Source organism: Chiloscyllium plagiosum, unplaced genomic scaffold (assembly GCF_037043375.1).
Source record: "Chiloscyllium plagiosum isolate Xiang-an unplaced genomic scaffold, Cpla_swu_hap1 HiC_scaffold_27, whole genome shotgun sequence".
In the NCBI taxonomy this organism is placed as follows: Eukaryota; Metazoa; Chordata; class Chondrichthyes; order Orectolobiformes; family Hemiscylliidae; genus Chiloscyllium; species Chiloscyllium plagiosum.
This window is the reverse complement of record NW_028270165.1, coordinates 15,051,985-15,071,778: the sequence shown is the minus strand read 5'-3', so window position 1 is coordinate 15,071,778 and position 19,794 is coordinate 15,051,985. Positions and strand designations below refer to the sequence as shown.

Here is a 19,794-nt window from a genome sequence, read left to right as displayed (position 1 = left end):
AGAACCTAGTATTTCTCTTCACCGAACACTGCAATTACTTTACTTTTCAGTTTAATGATCCAACTCTCTTTTGAATGCCATAATTGAATCTAATTCCAACACATACTCTCGCAGACCATTCCAGAGGTCGAAGCATTTTCAGTCATTAGATTAGAATTACGTTTTGGATCACACTCAAAAAGATTTCATTTGGACTATTGCTTCCAATCATTTGCAGTAATTTCTTCATACGAACAAATTTACAACTTAGTGGGTTTATTCAAATTTTATAACATATTGGGGTAGTACGGTGCTTAGCACTGCTACCTCACAACGCCAGGGACCCAGGTTCAATTCCAACTTCAGGTGACCGACTGTGTGGAGTTTGGATATTCTCCCTGTCTACAGGCGTTTCTTCCCACAGTCCAAAGATATGGAGGGTGGGTGGACTGACCAGGCTAAATTGCTCCATGATGTGAAGGCTAGGTGGATTAGCCATGGTAAATGCAGGGGCAAGGGGTGATTCTGAATGGGATGCTCTTTGGTGGGTCAGTGCAGACTCAATGTGACAAATGGCCTCTTTCTGCACTGTAGGAATTTTATGCATCTCTGTCTGACGTCTTGCAAATGCACCTTTCTGAAAAGGACAGTTTGCTGTCATGTTCAGTACTGCAGTGTCTATATTTTCCCACATACCTCTAGATTAGTTTTGCATGAAATTCCCCCCATTTCCACTGTATCTTAGCTAGCATTCCCCCTTTGATTCCTTATCAATTTTTCCATTACCGTGACTTATGATCCTTTTCTCTTTATAGATTATTGTATACTAAGTCTAGTTACCATGTTTACCAAAGTATAAGATGAAAATGCATTTTTTTTTCTGATCCCATACTTAACTATCCCATAAAGCTTGTTAAGGGGGAGGGGGAGGGTGGAATTGAGGAAACTGGTGAAATCTATACTGATCCCAATTGTTGGATGGTCCCATAATGGAAGATGAAGTGTTCTTCCTCCAGGTGTCAGGTGGCTAGAGTTTGGCGATGGAGGCAGCCCAGGACACACATGCCTTACCTGAGTGGGAGGGGTAGTTAAAGTGTTCAGCCACAGGACAGTGGATCATTTACTTCGCTTGTCCCAGAGGTGTTCTCCGAAACGTTCTGCAAGTCCAGTCTCCCTAATGCAAAGGAGACCACGTCAAGCACAACGGACACGTAAATAAATCTTATAAATAAATTGTATAAATTTTAGCCTGCCAGAGTTATTTTCTATCAGACTTTAATTAAGTTGGATGACGGGATGAAAGAGTCTGTTGGTCAGACTTGAATCAGCACCCCGAAATGAGACAAAGCCATTAATATCAGTGAACTGCATTTGTTGAAAGCATGAGTTCTTGATTTATTTTCACATCTTACTGGTATTCACATCTGCACATTCAATGTCAAACTCTGACATCAGAAATGAAATTACACCATTAATTTTGTCTTACAATATTCCAACAAACAAATTGATAGCACACAGTGAATACAATGTCCGATTATTGTGAAATTAAATTTGACCAAATAAAATGTAAAATCAAATGGGAGATAACAAATAGGGGAAGGGCAGAAGGCAAGAAATGCAGCATCATAGAAGGTGCTCCTCCACGGAGTGTATTTTACCTCCTACAACTGCTCAATATAAACAAACACTCTGACATGACCCTCCGGTTTTAATGTAAACCATAGCCCCATACAGTAGGTACCATTTAAATAAGTTAATAGATACAAGCCTTGAGCGCCTCCAGCCGGACCCCCCGCTTCTTGGAGCTCGGACCTTCCTCCAGCTCTGGGGGGTTGTTGAGCTCCTGGGCTCCGGCCGCCGCCGAAGAAGCCGCGGGCGCCGGCTCTCTCTCCTCCACCGCCGACATTTTTAATTTGTTTTCTCGTTCACCCGGTAACCGTCACCTCCCCCTTCCCGGGCCCCGGGAATTATACACAAATAAACAATAAACCCCACCGGGGACTGTCTCCTTTTCTTCACAACTTTTGTTTGAAAAGTTCCGGCTTTAATTTGAAATGTATTTTAAAGGTATTTTCTGAGGTAAACGGTGCCTGTCTGCCCCCTCCCTCCGTCAGAAACCGCCCGCTGAGTCGATGAGAAAACCACAGCCTCGCGCCGCCATCTTTGTTTTTCTTCTTCTTTCCGTCTCCGCGCTCCCTCCAATCAGAGCGCACCTTACTTCACCTGACCAATGGCGGCCGACTTTCGGAGACACGCCCCTTACATGCCGCACCGACTGCAAGTTTTGTGATTGGTGGAGAGGTTCGCAATCGCGGCGTGTCTCCGCCCCTTTCCTCTGAGGGTGTGTCTCCCTGAGGTACATTTGTATGCCTCAAAAATTACCACATTGACTCAACCTAACTCCCAGACTCAATGTTACTGACAGTTTATTTGTGTGTGAACCCGAGGGCCTTATGTGTCTTGTTATAGAGGCGGAGACATACTCAGCAGGGAAACAGACCCCTCAGTCCAACTCGTCTATACTGACCAGAAATCCAAAATTAATCTCGTCTCATGTGTCAGCATTTGGCTCATAAACCCATCCAGATACTTTTAAAATGTTGTAATTGTACCAGCCTCCAACACTTCCTCTGGAAGTTCATGCCACACACGAACCACCTTTGTGTAAAAAATTTGCCCCATGTCTGTTTTTCAAACTCTCTCTCCTCTCACTGTAAAAATGTGTCCCCTGATCTTGAAATCCTCCATCCTTGGGAAGAGGCAACTATCATTAACCCTATCTATTCACCTCGTGGTTTTATAAACATCGCCTCTCAACCTTCTCTGCTCTGGCAGAAAAACATCCCAGCCGATCCAGCCTTAATTCCAATTTGATAATAGTGGCGCAGTGATGATTTCAGCTCTTTGTGTGTCAAGGATCTCTCAATTGTAAACAGTGCCTCTTAAGTTCACCTCATCTTAAAACGAATGGCATACGCTACTTGTGACCAGATTTGTAAGATATGTTTTGAATGGAGGAGTAAAACTCACAATAAAAGATTAATGCAGCCTTTATTCACAACTCATTATTAAACACACTTTCTCCATTTACAGATGTGATTGAGAGGCTTCTCCGAATGAATCTTTGACTGATAACTGAGTTTGTCAGGATTTTGAGAGTCACTGTAGCTCTGTTGTAGCACAGGGGAGTGTGCTTTCAGACAGACCACATTGTGCAGAAAGTTCTCCCGCATCAGACGAGTAAAGTCGACATGTTTGTAACAAGTTGTGAAACTTGAAAGGGTTCAAAAAACATTTGCAATGATGTTGCCAGTGTTGGAGTGTTTGAGGGAGGAAGAGGCTGAATAGGCTGGGATTATTTTCCCTGGAGCATTGGTTGCTGAGGGCTAAGCTTATAGAGGTTTATAAAATCCACAAAGGGCGTTGATAGCGTAAATAGGCAAGGTAGTTTCCTCAAGGTGGGAGAGTTTAGAACGAGAAGGCGCAGTTTTAGGGTGAAAGGAGAAAAGTTTAAAAGGGATCTCAAAGTGGTAAGTTTCTCACAGAGACGAGAGAGATTGAAAAACAGACATGGGGCAATTTTTTTACACAGAAGTGGTGGACATGGGTACAATTACAACATTTGGATAAGTACGTGAATAGCAAAGGTTTGGAGGGAAAGGGAGAGGCTGAATAGGCTGAGGTTGTTTACCCTGGGGTGTCAGCAGCTGAGGGTTTGCCTTATAGAGGTTTATAAAACCATGAAGGACATGGATAGGGTAAAAAGTCAAGGACATTTCTTGGGTTTGGGGGAGTCCAGAAAAAGAGGGAACAGGTTTTAAGTGAGAGGCGAAAGGGACCTGAGGAGCAACCTTTTCACAGAGGGTGATGTGTGTACAGAATGAGCTGCCAATGAAAGCGGTGAAGGGCTGGTACAATGTCAACATGTAAAAGGCATCCTCATGTGTGTAAGTATATAAAGAGTTTAGAGAGATATAAAGACTCTGGTGCGGCCGCATCTGGAGTATTGTGTGCAGTTTTGGTCGCCATACTATAGGAAGGATGTAGAGACACTGGAACGGGTGCAGAGGAGGTTTACCAGGATGTTGCCTGGTATGGTCGGAAGATCGTATGAGGAAAGGCTGAGGCACTTGGGGCTGTTTTCATTGGAGAAAAGAAGGTTTAGAGGTGACTTGATAGAGGTGTACAAGATGATTAGGGGTTTACATAGGGTTGACCATGAGAACCTTTTCCAAGTATGGAGTCAGCTACGACGAGGGGCATAGCTTTAAATTAAGGGGTGGTAGGTATAGGACAGATGTTAGGGGTAGATTCTTTACTCAACGAGTCGTGAGTTCATGGAATGCCCTGCCAGTAGCAGTGGTGGACTCTCCCTCTTTATGGGCATTTAAACGGGCATTGGATAGGCATATGGAGGATAGTGGGCTAGTGTAGGTGAGGTGGGCTTGGATCGGCGCAACATCGAGGGCCAAAGGGCCTGTACTGCGCTGTATTTTTCTATGTTCTATGTAAATGGGTCAAAATGAGCTGGATGTAGGTTTGCTCGCTGAGCTGGGAGGTTTATTTCCAGAAATGGGCGGCACGGTGGCACAGTGGTTAGCACTGCTGCCTCACAGCACCAGAGACCCGGGTTCAATTCCTGCCTCAGGCGACTGACTGTGTGGAGTTTGCACATTCTCCCCGTGTCTGCGTGGGTTTCCTCCGGGTGCTCCGGTTTCCTCCCACAGTCCAAAGATGTGCAGGTCAGGTGAATTGGCCATGCTAAATTGCCCGTAGTGTTAGGTAAGGGGTAAATGTAGAGGGTATGGGTGGGTTGCGCTTCGGGGGGTCGGTGTGGACTTGTTGGGCTGAAGGGCCTGTTTCCACACTGTAATGTAATCTAATGTAATCTAATCTAATCTAAATTTCGTCACCCTACTAGGTAACATCGTCACTGGGCCTCAGGTGAAGCAATGTATGAGTCCCACTGAAGATGTTACCTAGTAGGGTGACGAAACGTCTGGAAATGAACCTCGCAGCTCAGTGAGCAAACCTACATCCAGAACCTCAACCCGAGCTACAAATCTCAAAATACACTGAGACAAAATGGGGTTAGCATATCTGATCAGCATGGACAAGTTGGATTGAAGGATCTGTTTCTGTGCTGTGCATCTCTGACTATTGCTACTGGATACAGGCCTGGAGCAAGTAGGTGGTACTAGTTTAATGGGGCATCATGGACTGGTTGGAGTCATACTGTTTCCGTACTGTATGATTAAAGAGCATCGAATGGTGATTAATCCCAAAGAGATGATAAAGGTTTCGAGCATCACCTTGGGTGCTTGCGTGTGGACCCCTTCCAGATAACTGAGGGCAATGGAGCACTGTAAGGTTCTGTACATCAGACAGTCAGCCAGCAAGTTCCCACTGGGAGACTAGTCTCAAGAAAGGAAGCAGTTTCCTGTCCCATCAGTTGGATTGTGAATACAGTTTGGAGCAAATCCTATATTTCTGACAACATAGGTAGACAGGACAGTGAAGAAGATTTTTGTCATACTGGCCTTCATCAGTCAGGGCACTGAGTATAACAGTTGGGAAGCTACGTTGCAGTTATCAAAGACATCGATGAGGCCACACTTGGAGTATTGTGTTCAGTTTTGGTCACCTTACTATAACAAGGATGGTATTAAACTGGAAAGATTGCAGAAGAAATTTACAAGGATATTGCTAGGACTCAAGGGTTTGAGTTATAGGGCGAGGTTTGACAAGTTAGGACTTCCTTCTTTAGAGCATAGGAGACTGAGGGGGGAGCCTTATACAAGTGTCCAAGATCATGAGAGGCATGGATAGTGTGAATGCACTCAGTCTTTTTCCTGGAGTTGGGAAACGAGGACTAGAGGACATCAGGTTATGGTTAGAGGGGAAAGAATAACAGGTAACCTGAGGGGTAACTTTTTTTTTAAACGCAGTGTGGTGTGCATATGGAATGAGCTGCCAGTGAAAGTGGTTGAGGCGGGTATATTAACTACATTTAAAAGGAATTTGGACAAATACATGGATAGGAAAGGTTTAGAAGGGTATGGGCCAAGAGTAGGGAAATGGGATTCGTGTTGATGGACGTTTTGGTTGGCGTGGACCAGTTTGGGCTAAAGGGCCTGTCACTGTGCTGTCAGACTCTATGACTCGTGTCTCTTTGTTGCTCTGACAGTTGAGTTTCCAGATGAGCATCTCACTAAATCATGCCAAATAAAATCCGATCTCATTCGTCAACGCTGATGCAGAGGTGCTGGTGTTGGATCGGGCTGGATCAAGGTCAGAAGTCACATGTCATCAGGTGAGAGTCTAACAGGTTTATCTGAAGACACAAGCTTTTGGAGCACTGCTCCTTCCCCACCTCCAGGGAAAAGACATTGTCTATTTACCCTATCCATGCCCCTCATAATTTTGTAATCCTTTATAAGGTCACCCCTCCACGTCCGACACTCCAGGGAAAACAGCCCCAGTCTATTCAGCCTCTCCCTGCAGCTCAAATCCTCCAACCTCCAGTAACATCCTGGTAAATCATGTCTGATAGAGAAGTCAACGTTTTGGTAGAAGAAGGACTAATGCTCATTCCTCCATCTTCTGGTGCTGTCTAGCTTGCTGTGTTTTCCCAGCCGACTGCTTGCCGACTTTGGATTCCAAAATCCAACGGGGGGGGAATGCAGTCCAGCACAAAACGAAAAAAAAAAGCCCACTGACTCTACCACCGCACCCACTGTCAGAACAGGCAGGAGGATCAGTCCTGGGGGTGACCCACAGCAGGATCACCGGCGGAATCCAATTGTTGAGAACGCTGGTGCCCCCGCAAGTTGCAGGACACCGTGAACCTCCACCCACACCCTGGGCAGGCAAATGGCCTCTCGCCCGTGTGAATTCGCCGGTGGGCCAGCAAGTCGGAGGAATGGCTGAAGGCCTTCTCGCACTCGGGGCAGCTGAAGGGCCTCTCCCCTGTGTGGACCTGCCTATGCTTTATGAGGGTTCACTGAAGGCCTTCCTGCACTCGGGGCAGTGGAATGGCCTCTCACCGATGTGGATCCGCTGGTGGGTCAGCAGGTGGGAGGAGCTAGTGAACCTCTTCCCGCACTCAGGGCAGCTGAATGGCCTCTCCCCAGTGTGGACCCGCCAGTGGACCAGTAGGTTGCAGAAGCGGGTGAAGCCATTCCCGCACTCCAGGCAGCCGAAGGGCCTCTCCCCAGTGTGACTGTGTCGATGAGTCTCCAGGGCAGATGGGACACGGAAGCCTTTCCCGCAGTCGCCACACTTCCATGGTTTCTCCATGGGGCGGGATTCCTCATGTTTCTCCGTGGCAAAAGATTCAGCCATACACAAAAGGTGTGTACAGCCCCCTCACCACCGTGATTCCTCTTCCCAGGCCGTATAACTTGTTTCAGACTCCACACTCAGTGTGCTGCAACAGTAGGGTCTCTCATCCAGTCCCATAAATGCTGAAAATGTACTGAAACAAGAACCAAAAAACTTTGCTCCTTCACTGCAGACGCTGGAGAGTCAGAGTCGAAGAGTGGCGGTGCTTGAAAAGCTCAGCAGGTCACACAGCATCCAAGGAGCAGGAGAGCCAATGTTTCAGGCATAAGCCCTTCATCTATTTATTTTGAAACTTCCGTCTTCAGATTTTCAAATACTCTAAGACACCACAATATTCATCACTGTCAATCTGGGATAGGGAGGTGTGTGTGTGGAGGGGGGGGGGGGGGGGGGGGGGGGTGGGGGTGATGGTTGGAATGAGACCTCAAGGTATTGACACCTGCATATGGCAAATGTTAATGGCAAGCCAGAGTCAGAGCACAGAAACAGCCCCTTCAGTCCAGCTTGTCCATGCCAACCAGATATCTAATCTAATCTAATCCCATTTGGTCAGCATTGGGCCCACATCCCTATCAACCCTTCCTATTCACAGACCCATCCAGATGTCTTTTAAATGTCATAATTGGACCAGCATCCACCACTTCCTCTGCCATCTCTTTCCTTGCATGCACCACCTTCTGCATGAAAAAGTTGCCCCTTAAATTCCTTTGTAACAATACTCGCTCCATCTAAACCTTTCACACAAAGCAGTCCCAGTCTATGTTTGGAAAGTTAAAATTCCCTACCATAGCCACCCTATTATTCTTGCAGATACTTCTTGCAGTTCCTGCTGACTATTACATGGTCTATAATACAATCCCAATGTGATCATACCTTTTTTATCTCCAGGCTTCACCCAAATCACCTTCCTGGATGTACTCCCAGGAATATCCTTCCCAGGAATACTATACCTTATCAAAAATACAACTCCCACTCCTCTCTTCCCTCACTTTCTATCCTTTTTTCAATGCAAAGGGTATAACTTCTCATTGTGGTACAGCATTTGGCACGTGTTTGCCGATTGAGACACTGACTTGTACCAAATTTTCCAGAGTCTGCCCCCTCCCTGGATTCACTACCTTTCCATGCAGTTGCTGCAAATAAACAACTAAAGCCCAGAATGAAAAAAGTATAAAAAGTGGTGAGAAAAGAGAGTGCTGTACTCATAGATGTTCGATAGAGGAAGGAAGTTGCAGTCCGGGGTAAAGCTCAATCTTCATTCAGAAATAGAAGCAACACCAACAAGTTCAGAATCTCGTAATTTTGGATTAGTGGTGCTGGAAGAGCACAGCATTTCAGGCAGCATCCGAGAAGCAGCAAAATCGACGTTCCAGGCAAAAGCTCTTCATCAGGAATAAAGGCAGAGAGCCTGAAGCATGGAGAGATAAGCTAGAGGAGGGTGGGGATGGGGAGAAAGTAGCATAGAGTACAATAGGTGAGTGGGGAAGGGGATGAAGGTGATTGGTCGGAGGTGGGGAGGTGGGTGGAGTGGATAGGTGGTAAAAGAAGATAGGCAGGTAGGACAAGTCATGGGGACAGTGCTGAGCTGGAAGTTTGGAACTCGGGTGAGATGGGGAAAGGGAAAATGAGGAAACTGTTGAAGTCCACATTGATGCCTTGGGGTTGAAGTGTTCTAAGGTGGAAGTTGAGGCGTTCTTCCTCCAAGTGTGCAGCGGTGAAGGAGGCCCAAGATCTCCATGTCCTCGGCAGAGTGTGAGGGGGAGTTGAAATGTTGGGCCACAGGGTGGTGTGGTTGATTGGTGCGGGTGTCCCGGAGATGTTCCCTAAAGCGCTCTGCTAGGAGGCGTCCAGTCTCCCCTTGTAGAGGAGACCGCATTGGGAGCAACAGATGCAATAAATGATATTAGTGGATGTGCAGGTAAAACTTCGATGGATGTGGAAGGCTCCTTTAGATCCTTGGATGGAGGTGAGGGAGGAGGTGTGGGCGTCGGTTTTGCAGTTCCTGCGGTGGCAGGGGAAGGTGCCAGGATGTGAGGGTGGGTCGTAGGGGGGTGTGGACCTGACCAGGTAGTCACGGAGGGAACGGTCTTTGCGGAAGGCGGAAAGGGGTGGGGAGGGAAATATATCCCTGGTGGTGAGGTCTTTTTGGAGGTGGGGAAATGTCGGCGGATGATTTGGTTTATGCGAAGGTTGGTAGGGTGGAAGGTGAGGACCAGGGGCGTTCTGTCCTTGTTATGGTTGGAGGGGTGGGGTCTGAGGGCAGAGGTGCGAGATGTGGACGAGTTGCGTTGGAGGGCATCTTTAACCATGTGGGAAGGGAAATTGCGATCTCTAAAGAAGGAGGCCATCTGGTGTAGTTCTGTGGTGGAACTGGTCCTCCTGGGTGCAGATATGGCGGAGGTGGAGGATTTGGGAATACTGGATGCCATTTTTGCAAGAGGTAGGGTGGGAAGAGGTGTAATCCAGGTAGCTGTGGGAGTCGGCGGGTTTGTAAAAAATGTCAGTGTCAAGTCGGTCGTCATTAATGGAGATAGAGAGGCCCGTGGAGGGAGGTTTCAGAGATGATCCAGGTACATTTAAGGTCAGGGTCGAATGTGTTGGTGAAGTTGATGAATTGCTCAACTTCCTCGCGGGAGCATGAGGTGGTGCCAATGCAGTCTTCAATGTAGCAGAAGAAGAGGTGGGGAGTGGTGCCGGTGTAATTACAGAAGATCGACTGTTCTATGTAGCCAACAAAGAGACAGGCATAGCTGGGGCGCATACGTGTGCCTATGGCTACCCCTTTGGTCTGGAGGAAGTGGGAGGATTCGAAGGAGAAATTGTTAAGGGTGAGGACCAGTTCGTCCAAACGAATAAGAGTGTCGGTGGAATGGTACTGTTGGGGACGTCGGGAGAGGAAAAAACGGAGGGCTTGGAGGCCCTGGTCATGGCAGATGAAGGTGTAGAGGGATTGGATATCCATGGTGAAGATAAGGCGTTGGGGGCCTGGGAAATGGAAGTCTTGGAGGAGGTGGAGGGCGTGGGTGGTATCTCGAACGTTTGTGGGGAGTTCTTGGACTAGGGGGGATAGGACAGTGTTGAGGTAGGTAGGGATGAGTTCAGTGGGGCAGGAGCATGCTGAGACAATGGGTTGGCCAGGGTGGTCAGGCTTGTGGATCTTGGGAAAGAGGTAGAACCAGGCACACCAGATGGCCTCCTTCTTTAGAGACCGCAATTTCCCTTCCCACGTGGTTAAAGATGCCCTCCAACACATCTCGTCCAAATCCCGCACCTCCGCCCTCAGACCCCACCCCTCCAACCGTAACAAGGACAGAACGCCCCTGGTGCTCACCTTCCACCCTACCAACCTTCGCATAAACCAAATCATCCACCGACATTTCCACCACGTCCAAAAAGACCCCACCACCAGGGATATACTTCCCTCCCCACCCCTTTCTGCAAAGACCGTTCCCTCCGTGACTACCTGGTCAGGTCCACGCTCCCCTACAACCCACCCTCCCATCCTGGTACCTTCCCCTGCCACCGCAGGAATTGCAAAACCTACACCCACACCTCCTCCCTCACCTCCATCCAAGGACCTAAAGGAGCCTTCCACATCCATCAAAGTTTTACCTGCACATCCACTAATATCATTTATTGCATCCGTTGCTCCCAATGTGGTCTCCTCTACATTTGGGAGACTGGACGCCTCCTAGCAGAGCACTTTAGGGAACATCTCCGGGACACCCGCACCAATCAACCACACCGCCCTGTGGCCCAACATTTCAACTCTCCCTCCCACTCTGCCAAGGACATGGAGGTCCTGGGCCTCCTTCACCACTGCTCCCTCATCACCAGACGCCTGGAGGAAGAACGCCTCATCTTCCGCCTCAGAACACTTCAATCCCAGGGCATCAATGTGGACTTCAACAGTTTCCTCATTTCCCCTTCCCCCACCTCACCCGAGTTCCAAACTTCCAGCTCAGCACTGTCCCCATGACTTGTCCTACCTGCCTATTTTCTTTTCCACTTATCCGCTCCACCCTCCTTCCCCGCCTCCGACCTATCACCTTCATCCCCTCCCCCACTCACCCATTGTACTCTATGCTACTTTCTCCCCACCCCCACCCTCCTCTGGCTTATCTCTCCACGCTTCAGGCTCTCTGCCTTTATTCCTGACGAAGGGCTTTTGCCCGAAAAGTCGATTTTGCTGCTCCTCGGATGCTGCCTGAATTGCTGTGCTCTTCCAACACCACTGATCCAGAATCTGGTTTCCAGCAACTGTAGTCATTGTTTTTACCCTCAGAATCTCATAGTCCAACTTCCACATTTAGACAATAGCGGGGCTCTAATTGGCAGGAGGACCAGACTCCTTCCGGTCCTCCAGGGTTCTCCATTGGTCCGTAAAAATTAGTCGCGCGGCGCTTCCACGGAGAGATATGCGCATGCGCAATACATTGCCGACACAAATGCACAACCGCAGTGCTTGCTGACGCCGAGGAGCATGCGTCATAAGTCCTTTGGAAATTTTACGCGGCCAAATTCTGGCAAATGGGACTTGATTGGGTTCGGATATCTGGTCAGTACGGACGAGTTGGACCGAAGGATCTGTTTCAGTGCTGTACAACCCCATAACTCTGTGGGATTAGGGCGTCACTGGTTAGACCAGCATTTCTTGCCCGGCGGGAGCGAGGACTGTCAAAAGTCAAACTCACTGCTGCGGGTCTGGAGTCATGTGTGGGGCAGACCAGGTAAAGGATGACATTTACCTTCCCGATAAAAGACATTAGTGAATCAGATGGCCTCCCCCCCCCCCCGAAAGTGATTTCATCGTTAGATTCTGAGCTTCAGACCTCTGACCGGATTAAAATTCCACCATGTGCCACGGCGGGATTCGAACCCGGGAGTCCCCAGAACTGGGTTAATCATCCAGCCAATAATAGCACGAGACTGTCGCTACTTCAATCCCTTCGTGATGGTACATGAACTCACCAGTGCTTGCGCAGGTAGGAGGAGTCAATGAACTCTTTCCCACACTGAAAGCAAGTGAATGGCTTGTCCTTAGTGTGGACTTGCTGGTGGATCAGCAGAGCAGCTAACTGAGCAAACCACCTCCCACACGCAGGGCTGTGAATGTCCTCTCCCCCCGAGTGGACCCGCTGGAGTGTTCACAGGTTGCACATCTGACTGAAGCCTTTCCCGCACTCGGGGCAGGTGAACAGCCTCTCTCTGGTATGAACCCCCTGGTGCGTCAGTTGGGTGGAAGAATCAATGAATCTCTACCCGCACACAGAGCAGGTGAAAGGCCACTCCCCGTTGTGAAAGCATCTGTGGATTTCAAGTGCCGAAAGGGAAGGGAATCCTTTCCTAGCGTCCCCACATTTCCATAGTTTGTTTTTCATGTTTGAGCTTGGGTTCTTCTGGCGTTGTTCTGGGTTTGCCGGCCAGCTGCAATAGCAAACAGAACAAGCACACAGTCTCTAGTGGTGTGATGTTGATACCCCAAGCTGAGTAATTTGGTAAAGCGCTTTTCAGTCAATGCCCTGAATCTCCCTCACTTGGGTATCTATTCTGCTATGTTCTTCCTGCCACACCAGTGTCCAAGATCTCTGAAGCACACAGAAACAAACATTTATTCTTGATTTAAATGACTGCTGATATTCAAGTTCTAATAAATCAAATGGCTCTGTCAGAAGTTGATATTACACTTGATTTCAGATTTATTTCTGCATGTCTTCCACTTGATATCCTTCAGAAAAATTAACAAAGTAAGTGTACAGTTAAATGAAAATAGCATAGACACCAAATTCTTGCAAACTGCCCGATGCCTTCTGATCACATGTTATCCAGGACACCAAAACCTGAAAACTGTCATGCAGCCAGCCTTAAGAATCACCTAAGTGAAGCTTTCCTCCATACACAATGACCTGGAACAAGATGCTGTCAAAGATGCTGCAAATGGAGCTGAATCAAGGACATGAAAATGAAATATCAAGGCTACTTGAGAAAAGAAAGCCATTTAAGTTGCTGAATGACTTCCTTCTATCCTAATAAATGAAAAAGATGACAAGAAATATAGAATGTTATTATAAGGTGAAACATATTAGCCATGAAAGTTTTACAACAGTGAATAATATTAGATATACACAAAATGAAGCAACACATATGTATTTTTATATCAATGTGCTAATCCCTTAAATGCTGCTCAGTTCCATGAGAAACTACACTTTTAATTGTGTACCTGAGGAAAGAAGCAATCCATTTCTAGAATGCAAATTGTATTCAAATGAATGTGTTAAATTAAGAAAAAAAGTGAAAATACATTTAAGAGGGACAGAGAGCATCTGACCACCTTGTCCCTCCCTGGGTTCACTGCAGTTGCCATAAGTGAACAGTTTTCCCCCATCTCTCCCTCCCAAGATGAAGAATGGAAAAGGGGAGACATTGCTTTGCTCCTCGATGTTGCCTAGAGGAGGGAGTTTTACACTGAAATTGAATGAAGATAGAGCTTCACTCCAGACTGCAACTTCCTTCCATTGTCCAACATGAGAGTACGGCACTTTCTGAGTGGGTGGGGGGTGGGGGGGGGAACATGTCAGGATAGATGCCGATAAAATACTTCCTTGATAGAGAATCTAGAACTCGATGACGCAGATTATAAATAAGGGCTTTCCCATATCAGGCAGAATGAGGAATTTATTCTGTCTTCTTTATTGCAATGCTCCCACACAGAGAGTAATAGAGACTGGCTCTTTGAATGTATTCAAGGCTGAATTAAACTGAATTTTGAGAGACAGGGAATGAAAAGTTATTGAGTACAGGTAGCAAATGAAGTTAAGGCCACAGCAGGACATGCATGATCTTCTTAAATGGAAAGTAAGCCTGATGAATGGCAGTGGCAAGAGATTTAACACGTTCCATGTGTGAGTGATCCTTGTTGAAGCTGGACAGAGACATGGATTCCCACATCATAGTGAAACCGTGGAAATGTGAGGACTGTGGGAAGGAATTCAAAATTCCATCTTTGCTTGAACATCATTGCCACGGTCACACCGGGGAGCGGCCGTTCGCCTGCTCCATGTGCAGCAAGGGCTTAATTCATTTATCTAAGATAGTGATCTACCGGCAGAGTTTCACGGGGAAGAGGTCTTTCATCTCCTTTGTGTGGGAAGGAGTTCATTTATTTATCACCCTGGTGACCCACCAGCCGGCTCACACCAGAGAGAGGCCGTTCGCCTGCTCTAAGTGCATGAACGGATTCACCCAGTCATTTGCCTTGCTGATCCACCAATAGGTCCATACGAGGGAAGAGACCATCCTCCTGCCCTGTCTGCCTGAAGGTATTCATTAATTTGTCTGCCCTGCTTATGCACCTTCGGGTTCACACCAGGGAGAGACTGTTCTCCTGCTCCATGTGCAGGAAGGCGTTTTTTTATTTATCCACCCTGGTGACCCACCAGCTGGTTCACACCGGGGAGAGGTCATTCACTTGGTCCGAGTGTGGGAAGGGATCCATTAACTCCTCTGACCTGCAGACAAACCGGCACATTCACACCAGGGAGAGGCTGTTCACCTGCTTCGTCTGCGGGAAAGGGTTTAGCCATCCTGCTGGCGCACAGGCGCATCCACACTGAGGATAGACCGTTCTCCTGGTCTGTGTATGGTAAGGGATTCACAGATTATTCCAGCTGCAGAGACACCACCGGTTTCAAACTGGGGAAAGTCCTTTCACCTGCTCCGTGTGCGGAAAGGGATTTAGTCAGTCATCCCATCTGCTCAGACACCAATCCAGTCAAGTAGAGCACGTTTGGATTCTTTGTGGGTGTGATTTGTATTAGTATTCAAGAGAAAGGGTAGTATTGCTGAGGCAGGACTGACTGCAGGTAGAGTAGGTGGCGGTGCATGGCTGATAGCATGGAGCAGAGGATCCAGAAAGAGAATTGTTGCTGAAGGTTTCGAATTTGTAGTGTGTACTGGGCATCCTGTCCAGGTTCAAACTGTGTTGGGCTGAATGTGGTCCAGAGTCCATGTGAGATCAGATGGTTCCATAGGCAGTTCGGAGGAATAGCTGATTTTGATGAAGGGCTTCTGCCTGGACATCGATCCTGATGAAGGGCTTATGCCCAAAACATCGATTCTCCTGCTCCTGGGATGCTGCCTGACCTGATGTCCTTTTCCAGCAACGCACTCTCGACTATTAGTACTCAAGAGCGCTTACATTCACTGGTCAGTTGAGCACCTATTAAGACACACTTACTGATTTGGAACATGCAGTGGAGTCGAGAGATGTATACCTGTCATGTTTTATTCTGTGAAAAAGCCTATCCCATGGAAAGATTGGCTTCAGTTTGTCCCTTCCCCAGGAGGCTGTCAGGACGATGACATGGGAAACAGAGAATGCTTGTCCAGTACTGAAGGTTGGACAAATTGGAAAAATGAGAGTTTCTGATAATGTCTCACAATTCTGGTGGCTTTTGGAGGTATTTTTGAAATTGTCATGGTCTGTGTGACCCACTGATGTTCCCAGAGTCTGAGCCACACCAAAAATGGCAGGATGGAGAAGGGTGTGCAGACATGGGTTATATCCCTACCATAGAGTCATAGAACCTGACCGCATGGAAACAAACCTTTCCGTCCAACTCATCCATGCTGACCAGTTATCCCAAATTGGTGAGGCCACTTCTGAAATATTGTGTTCAATTCTGGCCTTCTTGCTATCAGAGGATGTTAAAGTTGAAAGGGCTCAGAAAAGATGTACAAGGATGTTGCCAGGCTTGGAGGGTTTGAGCTCTAGGGAGAGTCATAGAGTCTTAGAATCATGGAGATGTACATATGGAAACAGACCATTCATTCCAAATTGTCCATGCTGACTAGACATCCAAACCTAAACTAGTCCCATTTGCCAGCACTTGGCCCATATCCCTCAAACCCTTCCTATTCATATACCCACCCAGATGCCTTTTTGAATGTTGTCACTGTAGCAGCCTCCACCACTTCCTTTAATAGCGCATTCCATACACATGCCACCCTCTGCGTGAAAAAGTTGTCCCTTAGGTCCCTTTTCTCACCGTAACCTTATGCCTGCTAGTTCTGGACTCCCCCACTCCAGGAAAAAAAACCTTGTCTATTTCCCCCATCCATGCTCCTCATGATTTTATAAACCTGTATAATGTCACCCCTCACCCTCTGACACTCCAGAGAAAGTAGCCTTATATTGGTCAGAGCATTGAGTATATGAATTGGGAGGTCTCTGTCCAATGGTCACTTACTGTTCCATTCAATAATTCTATTGGAAGTATATGACATAGCTAAAGGACAAAAATACAACATATAATTGTATTTGAATCTCGGAGACTAGCATATTGAATATATAACCATTAAATAACACTAGATAGATCTCTGTCCCTTCTCAAGTTCCAGTCCTGATAAATGCCTTGCGGACCTGAAAGCCTTGAGAGACAGAGAGAATCTGAAACCCTTTCCATTTGATTCACTTCCTCTTTTTCCAGCTGCTATAACTGAATGGTTTTACTCCTCCCCCTCTCACTCCCCATTTCCAACCCAGGATGAGGAATGGAAAGGGGAGACATTGATTTGCTCCCAGATGTTACCCAGAGGGAGGGAGTTTCCCTCTGAAACTGGCCTCGTCCCGCGTTGTGACGTTCACGATGGAGGGCGGGGCGTCGTGAAGGAGCCAATAGAAATCGCAGCGCCGACCGGTGATGTCGCTGTGTTCCAAGTCCTTTTGGCCAACGGCCCGTACGTCGCACAAAGAATGAACCATACTTGGCGACTGACCATTTGCAAACCCTGGAGGACCCGAAAGGAGTCTGGTCCTCCTGCCAATCAGAGCTCACCTATTGTCTAAATGAGCTCGGGAAGCTGCTACTACTTGTCTGAATGAAGATAAAGCTTCACCCCAGACTGCAACTTCCTTCCTCTGTCCAGCATCCGTGATTATGGCACTTTCTTTCTACACCCTTCCCATCCTTTTCAATTTCTTTTCTCGTTCTGGGGTTAAACTGATATCCCTGCCCTACCTCAGCTCCTCAGACCACATCTCTGTTATGCTAATCCCAGTATACAGGCATGTCAGACCGGTTCTGAAGCAGGTGAAAACCTGGCCAGGTGGAGCCATTTCTGCTCTTCAAGACAGTTTTGAGCGCACTGACTGGTGGGTGTTCAGGGAGACGACAAATGATAGCGATTCCATCAATTTAGAGGAGTACATGATGTCGGTGATTTCCTACATTAGCAAGTGTATTGACGGTGTCATTGTGTCCAAGACCATCACTACTTGCCCCAACCAGAAGCTATGAATGACTGTAAAGGTGTGTGCAATGCTGAGGACCTGTGATTCTACCTTCATAGCAGATGATAAGGCGGGCCTAACAACAGTGAGGGCCAACCTGACCCGGGCATCAAAGAGTCAAAATGTGCATACACAGAAAATACACAGCCACTTTCAGGACAGCAGTGATAAACTGAGCGTGTGGAAGGGCATCCAAGCCATCACTAACCACCGAACAGCATTGCCTGGTTGTGCTGGTGGTGCCTCCCCACTGCTGGATGAGTTGAACAACATTTTATGCATAGTTTGAGGCACAAAATGATGTGGCAGCGAGGAACTCCAAGCCCCCACCCACCTCCCAATTCAGTCTCTCACGACCAGACTGTGCAACAGTTTCTTCCCCCAAGCCATCAGACTCCTTAACACTATATGATTGGACTCTTTTTCTATCTGAAATTTTTGCATAACTTTGAATTGCTGCTAGAAAAATGTCTATTATTTATTGTTCTTTTATTATGCCATAACTTGCGTGTTTTGTACTTCTGGTCCCTCAAAGTAGAGGAGATGACAGAAACATTGGATGCTGGTGAGAGAACGTTCACAAAATTAATCCCGGGAATCGACGTGTTTGCTAATGATGCAAGGTTGAGTAGCTTAGTTACACATTCATTTGAGTTTGGAAAAATTAGAGGAGATCTTAATGAATAAATATCAGAATCTTAGTGGGCCTGAAAGGTTAGTTGCCAAAAAGGTAGTGTTCATTTGTGGGAGAGTCTCAGACCAGAAGGAATAGTCTCTAATCTTAAGTGTTTGCATATTTATGATGGAGATAAGGTGGATATCTTCTCTGAGGGTAATGACTGACAGGGCTATTGAAGCTCTATCACTAAGTATAGTCAAGGCAGATGGTGGGCAGAATTTTAATCAATAATAAGGCATTAATGTCGATTTGTGGATTATAATATTAGACATTATGGTAATGAATGGTGGAGCAGATTCAATGGGCTGAATGGATTATTTTGGTCGAAGGTTTTGTAAACATCCTGTGGGATCTTGACAGGGCAGATATGGATAAAATGCTTCAACCTATGCATGATATTCAGACCAAGGGTTCCACAGGAACCAGAATTGTCTGTTTTGAATTTCTATCCTGTGCAGATGGTGATGCTTCCTGTAATCTCCTTTTACAGGGTATGAGAAAGGGAAGGAATTGCAGGCTGAAATATCAAAACAAGACAATCATAATCAGCCTTTGAATCTCTCAGGATTTATTATTTCTCTGCTGCCCTGTCTGCTTCGAAAGGTTTCAATCATCAGTGAGACTGAGGCACACAGACCTGAGTGAGAGTGTCCCAGTGAACTGACTGTGGGAAGAGCTCTAAGCGGATACACAGCCTGAAATAGCAACATCCCATTTGCAGTGGCAAGAGACAGAACACATTCCATGTGAGTGGTCTTTCAACTGATTGTCAAACCTGGAGAGAGATCAGGACTTCCACGTGATGGAGAAACTGTGGAAATGCGAGGATTGCAGGAAAGAATTCAAATTCCTGTGTCTGCTTGATTCCCATCATCGTGGTCACACCGGGGAGAGGCTATTCACCTGCTCAGTGCGTGGGAAGGCATTCGTTCACCTATCCACCCTGGTGACTCACCAGTGGGTTCACACCGGGGAGAAGTCATTCATTTGCTCAGTTTATGGGAAGGACTTCACCCATTCGACTTCCCTGCTAACTCACCAGCACATTCACACCAGCGAGAAGCCATTCTCCTGCTCCACCTGCAGGGAGCACAGATTCCTCTGCCCTGCAGATACACCAGTGTGTTCACACCGGAGAAAGGCCATTTACTTGCTCAGTGTGTGGGAAGGCCTTCAGTCGGTTGTCCCATCGACTGAGACACCTCTTCAGCCACACCGAGTAGAGAGTTTTTTAATTCTTTGTGTAGGTGTGACTTGTATTAGTATTCAAGATAGCACACATTCACTGGTCAGTTGAGCATCTATTTAGAGTCTCTTAATGATTTGGAACATGCAGTGACATCAGGAGGTATATACCTGAAATGTTTGACTCTTTGAAGAAATCTGAGTTGGAAAGTGTGGCATTATAAGAAGTACAGCAGGTTAGGCAGCATCCGAGGGGCAGGAGAGTTGATGTTTCGAGCATAAGCCCTTCATCAAATTCCAGCGCCATACTTTTTGA

At 47.1% G+C, this 19,794-nt stretch overlaps 1 long non-coding RNA gene across 2 annotated transcripts in view; it reads right to left on the bottom strand.

Moving 5' to 3' along the window:
• The window catches only part of LOC148143203 (uncharacterized), a 29,961-nt gene extending 28,242 nt beyond the window's left edge, over positions 1-1,719 (bottom strand). Inside the window, exon 1 of one of the 2 annotated variants that reach the window (XR_015751135.1) lies at positions 1,051-1,719. This is a non-coding gene — a long non-coding RNA (uncharacterized LOC148143203). The remainder of the gene's footprint in view (positions 1-1,050) is intronic. The other variant, XR_015751134.1, reaches the window with a different exon arrangement.
• Positions 1,720-19,794: the final 18,075 nt, after the last annotated feature.